At 38.7% G+C, this 23,214-nt stretch overlaps 1 protein-coding gene across 4 annotated transcripts in view; it reads right to left on the bottom strand.

The window, feature by feature from the left end:
• The window catches only part of RAP1B (RAP1B, member of RAS oncogene family), a 47,423-nt gene extending 32,988 nt beyond the window's left edge, over positions 1-14,435 (bottom strand). The window contains exons 1-2 of one of the 4 annotated variants that reach the window (XM_068560286.1): positions 14,268-14,435; positions 6,508-6,676 (exon numbers count right to left, since the gene is read on the bottom strand). The gene's annotated coding sequence lies outside the window, so the exon portion shown is untranslated. Of the gene's footprint in view, positions 1-6,507; positions 6,677-14,258 lie in introns of all 4 variants that reach the window. The other 3 variants (XM_068560287.1, XM_068560288.1, XM_068560285.1) reach the window with 3 other exon arrangements.
• Positions 14,436-23,214: the final 8,779 nt, after the last annotated feature.

Genomic DNA, 23,214 nt, shown 5'->3' with positions numbered 1-23,214 from the left:
AATTCACTGGTGGCAAATGGGTTTTAGCTCAAACAGCAACTCAAAATATTAATGGCTACCTGGAGTGCAGTGTTAATAACGATTCTGGACTCAAAGGGAAAGAGTACAGTTCTCAATTATCAATGTCTACTATGGTTTAGGGAAAGGAGAAACAGGACTGTAACTAAAAAACATTTGAAAATTTCTGCTGTAGAATATTTCACATAGCTAGCATGTTGTCTGATAGTTTTACAAAGATGAATTAGTTAGCTGCAAAATAATATGCAAAAACTTCAACAACAACAACAAAAACCTTGAAAGGAATCACTGAGGATGGTCCACCTGAATGCTTAAGACTGTATCAAAAACAATTTTGGTTCTGGCATAGTTGATGTTGCTCTATTTTACAACATTCAACAGGCGCCTTATACACTTAGTCAACAGATTCAGCTGTCAAGGCCATTTGTGAGGATGATAAAACAGTGTTATTAGGGGAACCTAATGTAAGACCCCAACATATCCCAAAACTCCATCAAGTTTTACAGATAAAACTGAAAAGGGCATCTTGGGTAAAGCACATTTTTACATTTGGAGCTAAATCTGATCTATTAAATCTGCTCACTTTGATTTTGGAAGTAGTTAACATAATAAACAGCTTAACATTAAAGCATTCATGCCACTAGGGCTCTGCAAAGTTTCCTTTCAGATTTGTTTTAGAAAAATCCTTTGTTTCTTGGTCCTATGTCAAGTACTTGCACCCTAGCTACCAAGGGAGCTGAAAAACCTACCATTTTCATTTTCTATAAAGCAAGGTTATACACCAAGACTCATTTAGGTCTGTGTCTTTTCAGACACTGATGAGTCTCTCTAAAGATAAATGTAAACACACACATATGTATGTCCATATTATAAGACATTTTTCATCAGATATTATGTTTCTGTTAGATGTAGCCTGGCCCATGTGGGTCACACCCTGGCATGCTAGGAAGTTATAGAGCCATGCATAGGGTATTTGAGGAGGTGGCAAAACAAAGTCACTGATGGGAATGGTGGGAGGGGACGTCTCAAGGTCAGATCAAATTTAAATCTGAAGACCCAGAAGCCTGGGAGAAATTAAGTGACATTAGAGCAGTGGTTTCTCTGATTATCATAGGGAGTGTGTGTGTGTGTGTGTGTGTGTGTGTGTGTGTGTGTGTGTGTGTGTGTGTGTGTGTGTGTGTGTGTGTAAGTTTTAAAAAGCACCTCTGGAAGACTCTTAACACCTCCCTTCCTCCTTAAGACCCTAAGACCTATATCCCTAGCAAAGAAAGATCAGGGTCTATCAGAGCCCATATTATTTGTCTTCTTTGATTCCAAGTAAGTGTCCCCTAATTTAGCACAGAAAAGGAAGGTCTCTGTGTTCCTCAGGTCTCCAGAAATCAGTATTTTAAATAATCCTCAGTCATTTAAATAATCCACTCTTAACATCTTAGCTCCCACATGTCACAGAAAAAAAGAGACACCACCACTGCATACGGATAAGAAGGTTAACCAGATGTTTTACTATGTTCCTAGTGAAGCCACATTTTCTCCAAGTCTCCTGAATTTGTGATTCCAGAATTTAACACTTACACCGAAGGTGCTCAATAATGTTTGCTGAATAGGTTGCAGAATGAGATGATTACATCAACCACAGAGATATCCCCATTAGTTAGGGAAAATATGTGCTTTCATGCATTTTAAGAAATCAGAAGTGAGGCTCTTTACTACCAGCAGACAGACCAGAATTCAAGTTAAGGGTAAGGACTCCAGAACAAACCACACCCACTTTTATGACTGGAAGAATGCCACAAATATTTCTTTTAATATAGATACTCAGATTTTATAATACACCACCCTCCACAAGGATGGGGGAACATTTTTAAAACAATTTTACAGTCTATTTCAACACAAGGTTGAATTCAGAAATAAACAGAATTAGTCTTTCATGAGAGAAGGAACAAATGACTACAAAAATTTTTTAATTTCATTTTACTGTTACCTTCCTAAGATTAAGACAAAGCTTAATATGACTGCCCCCAAATGCATTTGAAACCATAATAAGAATGCCATAATTTCAGATTGTGGGTTTATAATCTGCATGACATTCTAAATGAAATTTCAAGACCAGGACATTCCTAATGGAAAATCCCCTAGTAAATGTGCCACAAGTTCAGAGGAGAAAAATTAACCAACTAACAAAAAACAGTGGAAGCACAGGTACTTCCCATAGTTTTCTCTAATAATTTTAACGTCTTAATCTAAGCAGCAGTTTATGTTAGCTAATGCCCACACTGGCTTGTGCAGCTAGTTGTCTTATAAAGTTGTTTTAGACTAATGTAACAGTTCTTCCTTTTATACTCTAGCCTCTTCAGTTTATTCAAAGAGGCACTTAGTACCCAGTATAATAAAGACCACTTAGAAAAATAAAAGGCACGCTACACTTTGTAAGCCATAAATAATGCTTACATTTGGCTTTTCCATACATTATTCCACTTACTTGCATAATTATTAGGTCAGTAAGCACTTTTATTTTTTATAAAGTAGCTTTGAAACATGCCTATCTTGGCAATTCGATAAGATACAAGTCAATATACAAAAATAGCACACACATGTCTTCATTCTTGGACATTAATATACACCAAATGAATGGATAAAGACAATGAGGACTCAATCTGGGTGTTAATTAGGTTGCAAGAATAAGGAGAGCACATGGGGAAAACACAGAAAGTGAGCAGGCACTTCTTATAATCAATCCTGAGTTTCAAAGTAGCATCTTCAGATAGTTACTTCTTTCCTTGTCAATACCAAGTGATTCCATCAAGGATGTTAAAACAGATTACATTAATCCTACAATATTCCTATTCTAACCTTCTCTTGCGCTCTTACCTCACAATTAAATGTATTATATAATTCTTACAAATCTATCAATTGGGAGACAAACTGCAGGGTTTAAGACTTTAAAGAAGAAATCGCATCTAAAATATGAGCTCTCAAGCATTACACTTTTTTTTAACATTTACTATTTTCCAGGCACCTATATACACTGATGAATCTCCACTACTTCCAAACATTTAACTGGACTCTAAGGAATTAGGTGGTTCTCCCATACCTGTAAAGACTCATCGCCCTCAGTAGTGCCTTCCACCCTGAGTCTGTCAAAAAGAATTCCTTGGCAGAAACTGTTTCTAAGCTAATTGCCTCAAACTAACATTTTCAGACCCTGATATCCTCCCCAAAGACACAAAATAATAAAGAGTAAAGCCTTTCCAACTATTTCAGACCCATTTCTCACAGAAATTCTGAAATCAGAAAATCTCTGAAATCTGCAATTTTAATTTAGCGGCAAAACCTGACCTAACATAAATTTTTTACACAGCAAAACTTCACCCAAGCACTGATGTGCGGCTATTTATAGTTTTTATTTATCCCATTAAGTGTAACTATTCACATTTCACTTTAGAAATATTAAGTGCTTGATTACTCTTACTAAAATTCAAAATAAATCTTTCCAAAAAGTTCTGAATTCCAAAATACCTGGCACCAAGGGTTATAGGTAAGGTATTACGGACCTATAATCCATTTCACAAACATCTACTAGAGTAAAATACTCCCTTAAACATACTCTGCACTTTTCAATTTCTAAACTGTCTACTCTGATTCACTGTTAGTCTAAAACTTACGTACCCTTTTAATATCATGTACAGATCCCACCTCATTTTTAATGTCTTCTTGGACTACAAAAGCCTAAAGGTTTTCACTTCTTCCTTTGATTCTATAAGCACTCATCTATATCACTCATTTGGGTATTACTATTATTTTGAACTATTTACATTTCATGATGATTAAATTTTCATGTCTTTGCTAAGAACCTTTTGTGCATAACTACTCAATTTAACCATAACATACAGCAACTGAGATCAACCAGCTCCAATTATAGGCAGTCAGATGAACGACTCCTCGAGACAGATGCCCTAAGTAATGAGAGATTATAGTTGGAAATAAATGTAACACTTAAAAAAATTAGTGTAAGAAGTAGCCTATGATGGGAATTGATAAGGACAAAGCACTGAAGTTTTCATGTATTCTTTCAATTAAAATAAAACAAATTTGAGCACTTACTATGTGTGCCAATTACCATTTGAGACTGTGTTGGAAAAGTGACATGGTGTTCCTTCCCTCTTGAAACAAACATTTTAGAGGGGAAGAGAGGATAGATGAATAAATAAATATAATTATTTGGTAAGAACTGTGAAGGTAATAAACCTTTATATAAGGTGATCAGGAAAAACTTCTCTGCAGATGAGACATCTGAACTGAGATGTAAGGTTCAGACTAAGGCAGAACTGCAGACAACTGAAGAAAGAGCATGACAGACAGACTGGTTTTTATTTTAAGCCACTGGGGTAGGAAATTGGGACTGGAGAGTATTACATGATCTGGTTTACATTTTTAAAAGATGACTTTGTCTTCTGGGTGAAGACTGAGGAATGGCAACAAGTTAGGAAGTTCCTGTAGCAGTCCAGGCAAGAGATGACTGCGGCTTTAAACAAGGGTGATATCACAGCAACGCAGGATTTTAGAGCTCAAAAATACCTTAACAACAATTAATCAAACTTTGTCTACATAAAGGTAAGTTCTAAGAGAGGAGTTAATTTGTTCTAGGCTTCATGGCCAGTGCCAGAGGGAACTGAAGCCTAGATCACCCAGGTCAAAGTTACCACTATTAAACCATGCTACTTAAATAGCATAGAATCAAACTACTCAAAACTAGCACATCAGGACTTCCCTGGCGGTCCAGTGGTTAAGACTTTGCCTTCCAATGCAGGGGGTGCGGGTTCGATCCCTGGTGGGGGAGCTAAGATCCCACATGCCTCGGGGCCAAAAAACCAAAACATAAAACAGAAGCAATATTATAACAAATTCAATAAAGACTTTAAAAGTGGTCCACATCAAAAAATAAATAAAGCATATTCTAAAAAAAAAAAACCAAACAAAAAATGCAAAACTAGCACATTATTTCTCAGAGTTAGCCCTCATGCTCAATGGAATCAGTTAAAACTTATGAGAAAAAGTGAAATAAGTAAGTGTCCAATCCGAGCACCTGAAGGTTCAGAGAAAAGTGCATAAGGGCTGTTGGGAGTAAAAACAGCAAAAGTACTCTCAACTCACACTGCATAATTATGAAACTTCTACTCTAATACCATCATCTCTGACAGATAATATCGATTTATCCTCTACATAGGACCCACTGGTGGACAAGACGTATCAATCACTAAAGCACCACAAGTGCTTTTCAAAGTAGACTTTATCATTTTTGCTCAACCAGAACTCTAAAGTGAATAGCAGTAACAGCAGCCCTGCTCATTAGAAAGAGAACCTCTTAATCACCATCTTCACTCTCCTTTCTGTTCTACTTCCTGCCGTTCCACCTCTTCACTGACTATTATCACCATCATCACTTTCATGTAAACAATAGAAAACTTTTATAAATGTTCTTCCGCCCTTAAAAGCTTGCAAATCCTATGTTCTCTTTGTTCAACAAAGATCAAGTAAGATGACAGGGCTCTTGGAGGAAAAAAAAGCTTAAGTATAAAAAACCTAAAATACAGGGAATTTCAAACATTTTTCAGCTAGCAACTTAAACTATATAAGCAATAGTGAGTGGCAACTTTGTGACTAATTTGGATGTCAAGGACATAAAATATGATCTCAGTATGTTCCCTAATTCAGAACAGCTGACCAGCTAATTATTTAATATAGGGAGAACTAAAGCTTCCTATTAAATGAACGCCCCCTACTGTGGGATTAGCTCATGGGGGCAGGAATTCTATAGTGCTTACTCCCTGAAGCTATCCTGAAGCTAGTTTTTTACACTTATTTCTTCTCTAAACCACTCGGAATCTCTTTCTTTCTCTGATGCCAACCCTGTTCTTTCAAACAGTGGTGTTCAGACTCAATACTCTCCGTATTCACACCCATTTTATATTATTTCTAGGGAAATAACTGGCACTAAATTTCCAAGAAACTGGGTGCAGTACAAACTACAACTTATGTATCTTACTACTTCTTTCATAACCTGAAACTCGTTACTTGAACCAAATGCAGGTTGTCCTAAAAATCCTTTAAAATTTGGAATGGTCCTAAGCCATGACTTTTATGAAAATAGTTGTTTAACAAGGATTGCTACAATTATTCTTAAATAAACATGAAAAAGAAACAACTTTCTCCCAGAAGGTAAAAACATTCTCATTTGTTTTGGAAAAGTATCTAGACAACACATCAAATTCTCAGGTCAAGGACACATTATTAAAACTAGAAGTGGGAGAAAGTACATAGCTTTACTACATGAAAGCCACTACATCTCCTAAGATTGTGAAAGTTAACTATTAAAAATCTGTTTAGGGTTATATCAAAACTTGACCATATATGCAACCTATCTATGGTTGAGTAATCAGATGTACAAAACAAGTATTAAAACCAAAAATTGACTTAAAAAATAACAATTACCTAATTTCCTACTGCAATCCAAAGTTGAATGGGGGGAATTCCCTGGCGGTCCAGCGGTTAGAACTTGGTGCTTTCACTGCCAGGGCCTGGGTTCAATCCCTGGTTGGGGAACTGAGATCCCACAAGCCACGCAGCGCGGCAAGTTGAATGGACTGCTCAATTGAAAAAACTGCAAAGAAATTAAACTTAAAATGATTATATATTAATAAGAGATTCCAAGATAAAGCACATGAAAACACTGCCTCATATTTATCTATGGTTCCTATTCTTCTCTACTCCTCCAACAAAAATATGTTCAATATATTGCAAAGCATGGAAAAATGAGTAATACACACAAAAAAAGTAAACAATAACCAAACGGACATTTGGGAATATTTTAATGGCCTTTCAGATAAATGTGGCTATTCTCCTTTGATACTATACCAAAACTCAATTGGCTGAAATATATTGGAATCGGTAACCTTATCAATAAACTTTATGTTCTCTATAATATTAAGACCCATTGGTCTTGGGGGCTTCCTTGGTGGTGAAGTGGTTAAGAATCCACCTGCCAATGCAGGCGACACAAGTTCGAGTCCTGGTCCGGGAAGATCCCACATGCCGCGGAGCAACTAAGCCCGTGTGCCACAACTACTGAAGCCCACGCGCCTAGAGCCTCTGCTCTGCAACAAGAGAGAAGCCACCGCAATGGGAAGCTCACATACCGCAATGAAGAGTAGCCCCCACTCGCTGCAACTAAAGGAAGCCCGTGCGCAGCAACGGAGACCCAACACAGCCAAAAATAAAATTAAAAAAAAAAAATGACCCATTGGTCTAGCTAGAATTTTGTTTCTTATCCTTGCATGATCTTATAATATCATGCACTGGTGACTTGGAAAACATTGGCTTACAGAGTCATGTAGATCTTCAAATATTGACATATTTCATTATACATCATTTTAAAAACCATGTCCATCAACATCACTAATATCATCGGAAAAATCTTCCAAAATTCTAATTTTCACTTGAAAACTAGAACTTTATCATTGCCCGTAAATACTGTCAATCTTTTCCTTTTAAAGATCCAGGTTCGCTTTTTGAGAAAATGTCAGTCTAATACCCAATTCTGAAAAATTTCTTCAGTTTGTCAAGCATTTTTTCAAGTAAAAATGGTGTTCATGAAAAAAGTGGCTAATTCAGCTTGCAACTCAAAAATCACACAAATGCTTTCCCTAGAGGCAACCATATTTCAGTATGACAGCAGAAAAAGTGTTTTAAGCATACTTCCTATTTTGTCACAGTACATTAAAATGATATGTACAAAGTTGAGATCTGATAATTTTTTACTTCTTCATCAAGTGCATTTAGACTTTCTTTTTTTTTTTAAACTGTGAGTGCATGGCACTGAAGGATATGTACCATGACTTCTAATACAGGGAGGTACTCTCACCTGATTTGTTCTCAGATGTCAAAAGTTTTACCCACCTTTGCTTTTGTACATTGGTACAAGATGTCAACACAGTGAAAAGGCAAAGGACATCTCAGTATTATTGTAAACAGTTTTGTACTTGTAGACTCCCTCAAAAGGTCTAGGCAATCCCCAGGATTCCTTGGACCATACTTTAAAAACCACTGAGCTACACAATTTATTTGTTCACAATCACAATTATTCTTCCTTACTTCTCATTCATACCTTAATAGGAATCTTAAAAATTAAGCAATCTAATCAACTTCAATTGGCACTAGCGATGCTACAGGTAAACAGAAGCTTTATATGTCATCTTTCCCACTGAGGAAGCAAAGAGGTTCGGAAAGCTTACAAACTCTGCCTAAAAACTCATTGCACTGGTATGATTACAAGCAATACTAATTTTCTTCATTATACTTTTCTGTATTCAAAACACTTTAGTGCAAAATCTCAAGTTCAACAATTTCAAGAGCAGCAGAATAACAGATGCACATGTTTATATACCTCATTACTATCCCTTGTTATTATCTGTACAGTACAGAATTCAAGATTCCTGAGGGATTCCCAAGTTTTGCTATAGTTACTGAGGAGCTTAATGATAACTTATAAATCTGAGAAGCAGCAGCTATAACTATGTTAGCATAATGTAGTCTCACTGCAATCTTACAAGACGTAGGTAACAGTTGGATGCGATATGCACACCACTTTGACACCTACAAACTATTAATTAAACAAAAAGAGCTTATATTCATAGTCTTCATTCCCAGTAACTAAGAACTTTTAGAAACTCCCACCCCCTTTTTTAGAGTACAGTGACTTGAAAAATATATTCTAGTAAGAAGGATAAATTATAGAAAACTCAGATAATTAGAATTTTGCATAACATTTTCGATTTCCTTTCTAGAAGCTTTTGCCAAAAACTGCTATTAAATGGACAAACAGGGCTTCCCTGGTGGCGCAGTGGTTAAGAATCTGCCTGCCAATGCAGGGGACACGTGTTCGAGCCCTGGTCTGGGAAGATCCCACGTGCCGCGGAGCAGCTGGGCCCGTGAGCCACAACTACTGAGCCTGCGCGTCTGTAGCCTGTGCTCCACAACAAGAGAGGCCGCGAAAGTGAGAGGCCCGCGCACCGCGATGAAGAGTGGCCCCCACTTGCCGCAACTAGAGAAAGCCCTCGCACAGAAACGAAGACCCAACACAGCCAAAAATAAATAAATTAATTAATTTTTTTAAAAAAAGGTTAAAAAAAAAATGGACAAACAGATTTTCTTTCATCTTTGTGCCCTTCCCACAAGGCAAAGAAGAGGAAAGCAACAGGTAAAGGTGATCCACCAATGGGGCAATTAGTTCACTGTATATTTTCAGAATAAAGTTACTTAACAAAATGCTAAGTTTTAAATAGAAGAGAGAAAACTATTTTATTAAAAGTACATATTTACTGAAATAAATATTCAAGGCAACTACTGAAACACTCAGCAAGAAGCTCCGTGATGTAGCAAAAGTGACGATTCCAAGAAGTCAATAATTGAAAGTGTTCAAAATTACGTGTAACTGCTTTTAATGGGTGCTCTCTTCCTTTAACATCTTTAGTCTGCCTGTACAACAGTTAAAAACGTTCTATCCCCACCACTGGAAAAGATTACCTAGCAAGTTATCTCATGGGATCAGAATCCAGTTTACATTTAAAAGGTCTCACTGAAATAAATAAATAAATAAATAAATACGCATGCACGTACAACTACAAAACAGCATAACTACAAAAGTTAAGCGTTAGGAACCAGCCCAATATAAAATTCAAAATCAGAACGTTAGATAATTATTCTGTATAGTTAGACTAAGATTATTAATTTAAAAGTGAACACATTTCTAGTACTCGAGCACCTCATATATAATTTTAAGTGCGGTAATACTCCAGAATATTGTTCTGTATAGTAAAAACCAAATGGAAATTCTGCAATTTATGTTGTAATTTTTTTTTTTTTTTTTTTTTTTTTTGGCCGCCGCGTGGCTTGTGGGATCTTAGTTTTCTGACCAGGGGTTGAACCCCGGGCCCTCTGCGGTGAAAGTGTGGAGTCCTAACCACTGCACCACCAGGGAATTCTCCAAATATTCATTTCTTTCTTTTATAAGTTTTAAGGTTCCTTGGAAACTGTTTAAAAATTTTGATCCACTATTGATGCAAAGAAAAATTCTTCATAAATCACTACTGAAATAATAATCAGTTGATGTTGTAGCCTTAATTTGACTAACATTGGGAATAAACACACCAGTGTTAGGAAGTATGGAGAAGTGGTATTTCTTTTTGTTAGTGGTGTATTTTAAGAAGTGATTTTAATTTTTTAAAGGCAGCACAAAAGTTCCTGATAACCTTTCTTCTCTAAAATACAAATTCTATGACTAAAGGGATTGGTCTTAGAATCCAGTGATCAACTAGGTTCAAACAAAGTACAAGAGATTATACAGCAAGCCAGTCGTTACTGCAAATAGATAAATTCATCCTATTCCTTGCACCTAATGTTTCCATTGCGTTCATAACATTTCCAAAGGACTAATAAATGAAAAGACTTAAGTTCTCAAATGGTAATTAGTACCTTTAAGTACTATTGCAAAATATCTTAACACTGAAAAACATCAGGCTTTCAGCACAAGGGTAAGCCACGGTACAGACCTCCTGTGTGCTGAAAAATCTGTCCAGTGTTAACAATGAATCATTGCATCAGCCAAAATATCTGTTTCTTAACTTTTTCTAAAAGAAATCCAATTTGAAAAGGGTAACTGTAAAAACTTCAGCCTAATCTCTGACTCTAAGGGTCTCAAAAATGATAGGAGGGGGGGACTTCCCTGGTGGCCAGTGGTTAAGAATCCGCCTGCCAAGGCAGGGAACACGGGTTCGAGCCCTGGTCCAGGAAGATCCCACATGCCCAGGAGCAACTAAGCCCGTGCACCACAACTACTGAGCCTGCGCTCTAGAGCCCACGAGCCACAACTACTGAAGCCCGTGCTCTGCAACAAAAGAAGCCACCGCAATGAGAAGCCCGCGCAACGCAATAAAGAGTAGCCCCTGCTCGCCGCAACTAGAGAAAGCCCGCGTACAGCGACAAAGACCCAACACAGCCAAAAATAAATAAATAGATTAAAAAAAAAAATGATAGGAGGGGGAAGAAAAATCAAGGCATAAATTTAGTCAAAACCCTATATGGTCTTACAAAGTTTAAGATCAATCTTCATCAAGATTTTCTATAGACTGAACATGTGACATTATTGCCATAATAGAAAAGACAGCTTTTGAATATTCAGTTCATAAATACTAAACTCTTCCTGGTGCCAATCAAATCTAAAACTACAGATCAATACCCACCCCTTCTTTACCAATACATAACACAGAAACACATTATTTTAAGCCTTTGGGAAAATGACGACACATGCATAGCAGTTAAGACCTTGATATTCAATGATAAAACTGCCTACTTACACTTTTGGAAGAAAAATAAACGACACCTTTGCAAAATCAGTCAAATCCTATTTGTATGAGATCCAGTTTCCCTATTTAATTTCACTGCCTTAATAAATATTGATCAAATACCTACAACAGAAGTCAAAGAAAATTGAACATGGACAGTTTCTCATTCAAATCTTAGACTTTATATTTAAAACAACATGTATAATTAGTTAACTATGTTATCAATCTCTGCACAGGTCTTCTACCAATCTTGAATTATACTGGAAGATACACTTGTAAGATCCAACTGTACATGGGTCAAAGTTTTTTATGATGAATTCCCTATTACACCCCGCTAGACCCTCCTTACATGGTGGCTCCTAACCATGGGGGCTCACTTCCCCTTTATACAGCTAAGAGAAAATACTGAAATTCCACAGTAAAGGACTGTTTTGAGGATAAAATAAAAATCAATTTGTAAAGTTAAAATGATTCCAAAACCAATGTGGAAATGCTTCTTTTTGAAGGAATACAAAGTTCTCTTCAAATATCATCTCTTTAAATGTTTATTACAATTAATCCCTAAATCTAAGTGCTAAAACACTTACTGTGTGCACAGGCAAGGTTCTAGTAACTAAGATACAGTAGAGAATAAAATGGACCAAGTCCCTACCCTCATGGTGTTTACATTTAACAAACTGGTATTGTCTCTGCGCAAAGAACACATCCTGTCCATGGAGTTTATAATTTAGTGGGATAACGAAAAACACATACAACGATAACAGGAGGTAGGAAGTGATACTTGTCACAGAAAGGAAGAGAGATGACTTTCATAGGGTGGGGGAGGGTGGCAGGGGACAGAAAGAGCAATCATTTTCATGAACCCATACCACAGTTTAAAATTAAGCCTGTTTATTACTGGGTTCTTCAGTTGTATTCCCATACTTGGCATATTAAAACCAAACTGGATACACGTGTTTCAAAGACTTACTTTCCGGCTTCTTCAGATAAGGGAGCTTCACAATTTATTATGAATGACAAAAAGAAAATGCAAGTGAAACCACTTTCCTGTAGTGCAGAGATCAAAAGCATGGATGGGCTCAGATAAGACTATCATTCAGGGCTCTGTGTCCTTAAAGTTAATTCACCATTCTGAGTATCAACTTCCTCTCTTAAAACCTGGTAATGAAACTACCCAAATGGTTCTACACTGTTTGACTAACGTACTCACCTTTTGTGGGGTATGATGGGACGACTATCCTCTGTAAAATGTAATTCACTATAAAAATGTCGTATATTTTCCTCCAGGTTCTCTATTATGGATAGGTTACTGTCCTACAAGTCAGCAGGACCACTGACTAGTTATCTTATCTTTTCCAGGCCTCAGTTTCCTCCTCCGTGAAATCAGAGGGTGGGACTGGATGATCTAAATAGCCCTTTCCGGCCCTTAAAAAGTCCCATGACTCCATTATGACTCAAACACAATTCAAGGATCAGCTTTTAGGAGTGATACCAGCTTTAAGTTAAATGAACGTCTACCCTTTTTATGTTACTTCTTGCTAAGCTAAGGTTTTGTTGAACAAGTCCAAATAGCATTCTAATTACAAAAAAAGAGGATTAAAAAATGAATTTACGAGTTGGAAGCTTTAAGTTTTATAAGCATGATAAATTATATTTTAGATATTTATATATTAGATGCTATGCTACTAGCAAAACAAAAATCCAATCAGTCTGAATTAATTTTAAAATATTAAAATCACAATCTTCATTTAGCGTTAACTTTCTAACCCGTTAAAATGTGATTCCCCGTTTTTGCAACACAGAACTGCTTATGCTCACACAAGAGCTGCAGGGCAAAAATGTTGTTCTGAACTAATAAAAGGGGGTGGGGGATCAGGAGAAGGGGAAGAAAATCGTCTGCTTAAACTCAGCAAGGATGATCTTTTCTCCAAAAGCCATCAGTTTGTTTGTCTTTTTTTTCACAAGAAATATTCGGATGGGCCGATTCACTGGGGGTAGTTTTAAATAAGATTCACGGCGCTGACAGTCAATGTTAGGATTACACACATCGAGATGGCGAAAAAGAGAAGACAAACTTCCTGGATTTTCTCTCCCTCTGTAAGAGAAAGAGATTTTCTCTTGCTGACGAAGGGAAAGGCCCCTTTAACAGTTTTTCTCTACGCGGTGGCCGCTGCCAGACTAGGTGGGGCTCCCTCCGCTGCCTTCCTCCTGCCACTTCCCGCAACAAATGGAGCAAACCAGCCCCGTTTCAGGCAAACTTTTTCCCTGTCAGGCTCGAGCCCGCAGGGCGCCGGGGAGTGGTTTCCCCCGAACGCTCCTCGCCCCACCTCGGGACTGGGGGAAGCTGGGTCTACGCAAAGGATAACTTTCTGGTTTCCGTTCTAACTTCCACTCACACCCGGGAGGAACAGAGGCGGCCGGCGAGGGGGGTCTGGGGCGAGGGGACGAGTCTTACGGGGAGCCGGCGGGGGACCGCGGGCAGCGGGAGAGGCTGCGGCGGCCGCGAGCAGGAGGGTGGGGGGGGGGGGTCCTCGGGCTCTCACTTCCTCCGCCATATTTCAGACATTTGACCCCTTCCGCAAAGCGCGCTGTTCCCCCGCGGCGGCGGCGGCTCATGCCCGCCGGCCTGGGAGGCAGCGCACTGGCCAGCCGGGCCCGGGCCCTCGCACCACCTGCCGCGCTCCGAGGCCGCCGTCGCCGCCGCCGCCGCCTCCCCGGCCCCCTGACCGCCGCGCGCGCGCCTCGCCCGGCCCGCGCCGCACCCCACCCGCTCCCCTCTGCCGGCGCCCGGCCCCCGCCCCGTGCGGCCACCGCCGCCGCTCCCCTCAGCGGCCACGCACGCACTCTGCGAACCTCTCGCGCTGTCACCGGGTCCCCGCAGCCAGCGTCGCCTCGCGCTCCCTCCGGGTCGCTGCTACCGGCGCCACGGCTGTCCTGCCGCTACCGCCGCCGCCGCCGCTCCGGCTGGCTTACACGCCTGACTCTGGGCGAGGTTTGGCGGTGTCGCCTTGACGTCAAGCGTTCAGCCTCGCTCTCGCTTCCGCCCGCGGGCGGGGCGCGCGGGTGCGCGGCCCGGGAAGGGGCGGGGCCGAGGGGAGGGGCGAAGGGAGCCGAGGGGCGGGGCCTTCCGCGTCCCCGCAGCGCAAACCGGGAGCGCGCGGCGCCCTTCGCGGCGTTTCCTGCGCGGTGTTTTTCTCTCTCTTTTACTGCCTCTTCGGCCTCCCCTCGGCTTCCCAGATCCTAGCGGGTTACAACGGTGCGAAGAGCTTAAAAACCGTACGAATTAAAAACGTGCCTTTCATGCAAACTGTAATTCAGTCACCAACGCCACCAAACATTTGGTGCTCCCGTACTCCTTTGTGCTGGGGAAAGTGGCTGGAGAAGTAACAGCGCTCAATTTCCACACGTAGAGCTCCCGTGAGGGTGCCTTGGCTAGGGCACAGTCTTTTTCATTCTTGAAGTGGTTTCTCTTGAATTGTCAAGCGTCTTCACCCAGGACAACTCTTTGCAAATTATCCTGTCAAACTCAGTTAATTAATCCAAGATTCCAAACAACTTTTTACCTAAATCAACTATTTATATGAGTAAAATAAATTGCACGTTTAAATGCGTGACTCGAGTACTTTAAAGGGTTACCCATAGGTGGTTTATGATGTGACTGCTGGGCAACAGAAAGGACTTTCTGTTCCAAAATGCCTTGTTTCAAAAAGGGTGGGAACTTAACAGTGGAATTTACCATTATTAGAGAAAAGACTAAAATACGACTACCCTTTATACAAGATATTAGCTTTTTAATGAAAACTGGGTTTTGATGGGCAAAAATATTCAAAGAGAGCAGAAATATTCAAAGATGGGCAAATATGCAAGGAAAAGTAGGGGTTGGGGGGTCATTAAAGGCTAATTTTTGCTTAGTTCAGAGTTTAACTAGGCCCTGTGTTATAAGGCATTCTTGAAATAAATTTTTATGAACTTTTATAAATTTGGAAGATTAGCAAAAAATATGATTAATTTCACTCCTGTTAAGAATACTAGTAATTGAAAACTAAAGGAATAGATAAGAATGAACTATAATTATCCTAAGTTTTCTGTATAAGTGCTTTCTAGGTGTTTCACGATTTAGGTTAACTGAATATGTTGAATATTTTGGTAATTTCTGTTTCCTTAGAAAAACCATTTTTTGATGGGAATTTCAAAGGCAAGTGTCAGAGCAGTCTGTAGGAAATACTGTAAATTCCGAATGAATGAATTTCAAATAAATTTGACATTACTAACTTTTCATTTATTGCATGAAACTTTGAGAAGTCTGAAAGCCTGAAACTGAGTTCATGGGAGAAAATGTTACCTGGGTATACTGTTTTTTCTTTTCTCTCTCTCTTTTTAACTCTTTGACCTTTGTGCAATTGATTTTCTTTTTTCCCCAGAAAGAGTCAGTTTCAGAAGATTGGAGCTAGGATTATTTAGAATTTGAGAGAATATGTAAAATAGTTAAATTAAAAATACATTTGTTTTCTTCTATTACACTGGAAATCGTTTCACTAGTATTAAGCTATTATCTCTATGCAGAGAATGCCAGACTGTACATCTCTTAAGCACTGAACTCACTTTTGGGTTTGAGCTCCTCGTTCCTATCCCCTTGAAAACTTCACCAGGATATTCCACTGGCAACTTGAACAGGTCATGTGTGCAAACTGAACTCATCTCCTTTGTCACCAAACCAGTTTCTTCTCCTTTTGTTAATCATATCGCCATCTTTTAAATTACCCAGTCTTCAATCCTGATACTCCTTTTTCTGCCTTTCCTGAAACCATCAGTCAACTGGCACATCTATTAGATAGCAATTCATTTCTATTGAGACCACACTTGTTTGGGTTGGCATTACTTCTCAACTCCTGGACTTCAGGTGCACCTTCCTACCTTGCCTGTGGCCTCCTGTCCGTTCCTGCTGTGATCCACTCACACATTGTTGCCAGATGAATTATCTTAAAGCATACTGAGCAAGTCACTCTCTTCGTCAAAGAGCATTCAGTTACTCCCCTGCCCTACTGAAGTTAAAAATGCTTGTATCTTATTTTTCCTTCACTTAAAAAATGCCTTACGGTCAGGCAGACTTCTCATCTTGCCCAGACATAGTGCTTTCCCACTTCTCTGGTGTGCAGACGTGATTTCCTCTGCCTGGAATGCCCTTTCCCACCTCTGCCCGTTATTCAAGGTCCATTTACTTTCTCCAAGAAAGAGCACCTTTTCTGATATTTCCAATTTAATGTGGTCTCTCCTCTATTGAATCCCCATAACACTATTGCTCTTTTTTTGTCACTTGTTTTCTACCTTCCTACTAGAACAAGGGCTTGCAAACTTTTTCTGTAAAGCCAGATAGTAAATATTTAAGGCTTTGTGGGCCAGATGGTCTTTGGTACAACTACTCAATCCTTTGTTGTGCAAAAACAACCACAGGATACATAAAGAATGAGTGTGGCTGTATTCTAATAAAACTTTATTTATTGACACTAATTTGAATTTCATGTAATTTTCATGTGTCACAAATCTTCTTTTTAAAGAAATCATTAAACATGTGAAAACTATCCTAGCTCATGTCTGTAACAAAAACAGGCAGTGGGCTGTCATTGTGTGCCCTTTTGTACTCAGGGCCAGCTTCGTGGGCATGTGACAGGGACCTGTGCTTAGAAAGTCCCCATGATCCTTTTAATGCTCTGGTGGCACCATCTTGAATTTTTTGTTTGTTTGTTTGTTTTAATTTATTTATTTTTGGCCGCGTTTGGTCTTCGTTGCTGCACACGGGCTCCCTCTCGCGGGCTCTAGAGCGCAGGCTCAGTGGTTGCGGCTCACGGGCTCAGTTGCTCCGCAGCATGTGGGATCCTCCAGGACCAGGGCTCGAACCCACGTCTCCTGAATTGGTAGGCGGATTCCCAACCACTGCGCCACCAGGGAAGTCCCATCTTGAAATTTTTAATGATTTTTGAACAAGAGGTCTGCATTTTCATTTTGCCCTAGGTCCCTCAAATTATGTAGCGGGTCCTACTGGTACTAGGAGATAAAGTCCATAAGATAAGGATATATATTTCTCATGTTTGGTATGGTGGTTTTCATATAATAGGCATTGTTGAATTTTCTGTTCCTAAGGTACTGTGGAATAGTGGAGAACACGAGAGTCAGAGTTCAGCTCCACTGCTTATTAGCTGCATAGTCTTGCACAAATTCCTTAATCGTGTCGAGGCATAGTTTTCTCATCTGCAACATGGGGATATATAACCTCTGCCTTACAGAACTGTTGTAAGAGAAAGTAGAGAACATAGCCATGTCTTAGTCCCTGAGACTAGAAGAAGCTCAAAATTAGTTTTTAGGGGAAGTGAATTAATAGTGTGCTCACCCATAACTCTTGCTGTATTTAACCTGATATGGTATATCTGATTTTCCATGTATTTGCCTCCTTAGAAGTTTTACTTCAAATACCATTTATATCTCATTAGTTTCATTTAAAAAGTCCACATAAGTAAAGGTCTTATTGCAAATGCAAAATTAGATTTTAAAAAACCTTCACATTTACAATTTTCCTAATTAACAGTTAATGATTATTTGCATTAACAAGAGTCATGCTGTTTAACTTCCAATTAAGCATGGTTATCAGTAGCATTGAGAGTCATTAACCCTAAATATTATTATGTTATTTCATTCACAAATGAACAATATTGAAATTTGATCCTTCAAGGCACTTTGGTACCGGTTTTTCCCTCTGTTGTGTAAGTGTGTGTGTGTGTGTGTGTGTGTATGTGTATAGTATATGATTATATAAATGTAGTTCTATTTCTTTGCAACACCTTGCATAGCTGGGGTTGGAGGTTGAGAAGGATAAGAGGGCTGCTTGTTGATACAAAAGAGGAAAAACAATGACTTAAATCCCAAGTTAGTTTTGTTCTGTTTTCTTGGTCCAAGATTGTTTCAAACACTATGCAGTCATTTTAGAAATTCTAGCACTTAATCACGTGAGAGACCAGGTAAGAGCATATTAGATCATTGCTATTATAGGAAAACAACTCAGGACTCATACTCTCCTAGGGTAGTTAGTGTTTCTCTAAGATTTCTGTTTTGGGGAAACCATGTACTTATATATAAGAAAAATGAGGCAGTTTGGCATGTTTTCTACTCTGTGTAATAGCTATAATAACTGCTTATTTGTCTCAAGACATATTTTAAATTCTGTCTGTACTCTCTTTCAGCAGTTGTAGGCTTGACCACCAAACCTGCCTACACCACATTAAATAACTCTAACAGTTCTGTAATTTTGTCATTGATAATGTCTATGGTGTAAGGAACAGATTATACTTAAAATTTCCCCCTTTCTTAAGCTGTAGCTGAGAAAAACCATACAAATGAAAATGACATTCCCAGAGCCATCATGTAAATGAATGTTGAAGTAGAAAACCACTGGAAGAACCAGCCTCATGAAATTCCCCCTGTCATGAAATTTTCAAAAGAAATTTAAATTAAGAAAATCTTCAAAAACCGCATATAAATACTTTCAGAATCTGGGCTGTCTCCAAATCAAACAGCTAATAAAATCATGCCAAAGATGCTCAAGAGTTAGGCATCCCCTTAGAACTTACCATCATGATAGTCCTGGCTTCTACTCCCAGTCACTCCCAAGTCTTGTGTATGAATCACATACCTCAATAATGAGGACCAAATTTCAGGAGGTTGGTTTGAATGATCCATTATACAGATGAGAAGCCTAAAGCTTAGGAAGGCTAAGTGACCAAGGCTATATATAAATATGTGGGCAGAGTTGAAATTTATATCTTATAGTTTGCCTGCCTTCCTTTGGCACCATGCTGTGCTATTATTCCTTTGTTAATGCTGTTCTTTCAGCCAGAAAATCTCTCCTGTCTCTTTTGTATTTATCTAAATCTTAGTCATTGTTCTAGATCTAGTGGTTTCTTGCTTCTCTGAATCTCCCTAATAATTATTGTTTGTACCACTCATTTGGTACTTATCAGACATTGCCTTACTTAAATTGCTTTTGTCTTCTCTCTATCCTGAGATCCTTGAGAACCAAAAGCATATCTTACACTTCTTTGTATTTACCATACTGCCTGGCATCACATATTATAAATAAAATGTAGTCTGGGGGGTCTTGCTAATCTTGGTTTGATTCTCCAAGCTGATCATAGTGGATTTGTGACCTCTGGCAGTTATTTAACCTTTCAGAGTTTCTTATTAGTAATCTTTAAAAATGTACATAAAAGTATCTAAAGTGTAGGGTTTTAATTTTTTTAAAAATAAGGGACCAGGTATAAAAACGGAAGTAATACAGGGTAACAGTTAAGTGGATTGGCTCTGGAGTCAGATTGCAAATTCAAATGGAGGCTCCATTCATCTTAGGGAATTTACTTCTGGTGCCTGTTTTCTCATTTGTAAAATGAATACAACAATAGAACCTACATTATGGTATTATTGGGAGGATTAAAAGAGTTAACAATACAAATAGAATAGTGCCCACCACAAAGTAAGCACTCTGTAAATGTTAGGTACGTCATCATGAAAAGATTCTCAATAAATATTGGTTCCTACTACATCCTCTGGCACAATAAAACTTTGTACAAACATGGTAAGAGTTCAACAGATGCTTGTTAAACTTTCCTTTTGCTTTGCTTATGACAGTCCTCAGTGAAGGATTGGTTGTGTTCTAAAGTTTCTTTATGTCAGTAGTTTGTAACTTGAAAATACTTATGCAATGGAAACAATGCTATAAAGTTTATGGTGTGGGTACCTTAAAATATTACCTGATTATTAAGAAAGCTGAAAAAAACCTGTTTTAATCCATTGACACTAAAAACACAGTTCCAAAGGTACTATTTCAACTGCTACTAATCAGCATTTATAACACTGTTCCCTTAGTTTTCATGGCACCTTATTCTTGAGGTTTTGTTCTTTTCTCTCTAGCTTTTTCATCTCCCCCTCTTTACGCTATCCCTTCTTCCTCCTGACTTTTAAGGGTCGGAGTCCCCAGAGCTTGATTCTGGGTCCTTTTCTTCTTGGATACTTTCTTCTAGGCATTTCTAGTCTTTCCCATGGCTTTATATGCCATTTAAATGCCAGTGGCTCATAGATCTATATCTGCAGTTCAGACTTCTTTGCCAAGCTCCAGTTGCATAGGGCCAATTGCCTCCTGGAAAGCTTTCCTTGGTTGACCTCTCCAAATATGCTCTTCCTCCAGGAATCCTCCATTCAATAAATGGGACCAGCTCCCTAAGACAGAGAACTATCACTTCCCTCTGCCTTATTCCACATATCAAATTCTTCACCAAATCCTGTTGATTCTACAGTTGACCCTTGAACAATACGGGGGGTTAGGGCCACTGACCCTCCACCCAGTCGAAAATCTGAGTATAATTTGTAGTTGGACCTCCTTATGAGGGGGGTCCTCCAGATCCTCAGTTCCTCATCGGCAGATTCACCCAACCTCAGATAGTGTAGAACTGTAGTATTTACTATTGGAAAAATATCCTCATAATAAGTGGCTCCGTGCAGCTCAAACTCATGTTGTTCAAGGGTCAACTGTACTTCCCAAATCACTAAAATATGACCACTTTTCTCCATTTTCATTGTCTGATTGGTTTATGTACTTTTGCCCTTCTTCCCATCCGTTGTCTAAAAGTGGTCTTAATTTTTTAAAGAAGCTTTTTATAATGGAAAATTTCAGTTACACATAGAGGAGCCCCTATGTACACATCTCTCAGTCTCAACATTTATCCTAATTTTTGCTACTCTTGTTTCATCTGTCCCCTCCCTTTTTTTTCCTAGTTGGAATAGTTTAAAGAAAATCCTGTAAATAATTTAGTATGCATTTCCCACAGATACGAACATTTAAAAAATATAACCACAATGCCGTTATCATACCTAACAAAATTTTTAAAGTTTCCTTAACGAAATATAATACCCGGTCCAAATTTAAAATTTCCTGATTGTATCAAAGATGGCTCCTTACTGCTGGTTTGTTCAGTTTGTCATCCAAAAAAGTCCAAACATGATATTTAATTGTTATGCCTCTTAAATCCCTTTCAATCTCTAATAGCCCCTCCTCCATTTGCTGAGTGGATGACCATTTGTATTCTGCTTTTGTGATGTGCCTTTCCTTATCTTTCAGCTTCTCTATAAATGATATCACTTTTGGTGGATATCTGTGGCAAAAATCCTATAGCCTTGACATTACACATCTTTATCTACAAATGCTAGATTGAGTAAGTAAGGACCTCCCTTTCATATATTTATGTTATGTGAAGAAAATATGGAAGATGGATTGAAAACTATTTATTCATATCAAAATCCAGATAAGAAGTGCATATACTACATACTAAGAACTTACCTCACTTGATCCTTTAAAAAATCCTTTGAGTTTTTTATCCCTGTCTTCAGGTTAAGAAACACATTGAGAGAGGCTAAGTAAAAAATACGGGGCTATGGTGTCAGTCTGAGACAGGGCCAGGCCAGAATTGAAGCCCTGGACTCTTTTTCCCAGGGACTCATGGTCTCTTCATCCAGTCATGCTGCTGTAGTAATAAAGTAATGAAGTAATGAAGGATGGTTTAAATAGGGGGAAAACTACCAAAAGACAATTCTGGTAGATGCTTTACCGAGATAAAAATTAAAAAAAAACAAAAAACCAAAAAACCCGAGTCTATGTCAGGGGGAGTAGATTATTTTGGTGTAAGGTGAATATATTTGAGATAATAATATATTTGAGAAAATAATTACTCAGTGGGATTCTGATAAAAATTGGTAAAAGTCTGATGAAAGTTGAACAGTGGCAGAAGCAGCCTTCTAAGGGCATTTATCTCTGAGTGCCCTCCTGCTCTATCTGATTCTGTCCATTTCTTTTTTCTTTTTAAATTACATGCTTTTGCCTTTTTAAGACGGACTTTAACATCACTAATGTGCTTATACATTTCCTTCCTGCTTCGCTGTAGGCCTCAGAACCACAACTTCTTTTCACTAGGATCCCTTTCCTCTCCTAACTATATCTAAATTCTTCAGTGGCTTGTCATGTCCTTAATGCCTAAAAAAGCTTGTCAAAAGACCATGTTAGCCAAGGGAGAGAAATTATTTTTAAGATATAGTTGGCCTGAAAAGTTCTGTTTCACCAGTCTGCCTGCATGTGCCTACATCTACCCCAGCTGTGAGTTAGCCCAGCCTCCTCCTGCTGTTCTTCATGCTACTAGGTTAAGATAACACAAGAATCTCCCTAGCTAATTACATGTTTATAACTGATTCATACATGGAGACATCCACAAACAACAAACAAAAAGCAAAGAGTAACTGACCAATAGCAAAGAGAAGGAAAGTATTTTAAATGTCTTGGTTAATGGATATATTCCCCCCAAAATTGAAATGTCAGGGAGAGTAGATTACTTTGTTCATAGCAGCATTGCTCACAATAGGCAAAAGGTAGAAGCAACCCAAGTGTCCACTGATGGATAAATGGAGAAACAAAATGTGGTGTATACATACAATGGAATATTATTCAGCCTTAAAAAGGAAGGAAATTCTGATCAATGCTACAACATAGATGAACCCTGAAGACATTATTATGCTAAGTGAAATAAACCAGCCACCACAAGACAAATTTGCATGATTCCACTTATATGAGGTCCCTAGAGTAGTCAAATTCATAGAGACAGAAAGTAGCATGGTGGTTGTCAGGGACTGGGGAGAATGGGGAGTTAGTGTATAATGGGTACAGAGTTTCAGTTTGGGAAGGTGAAAATATTCTGGAGATGGATGGTGGTGA

The sequence above is a fragment of the Eschrichtius robustus genome, chromosome 13 (assembly GCF_028021215.1).
Source record: "Eschrichtius robustus isolate mEscRob2 chromosome 13, mEscRob2.pri, whole genome shotgun sequence".
NCBI classification, from domain to species: domain Eukaryota; kingdom Metazoa; phylum Chordata; class Mammalia; order Artiodactyla; family Eschrichtiidae; genus Eschrichtius; species Eschrichtius robustus.
The sequence above is the reverse complement of the archived record's forward strand: the minus strand, read 5'-3'. Positions and strand labels throughout refer to the sequence as shown.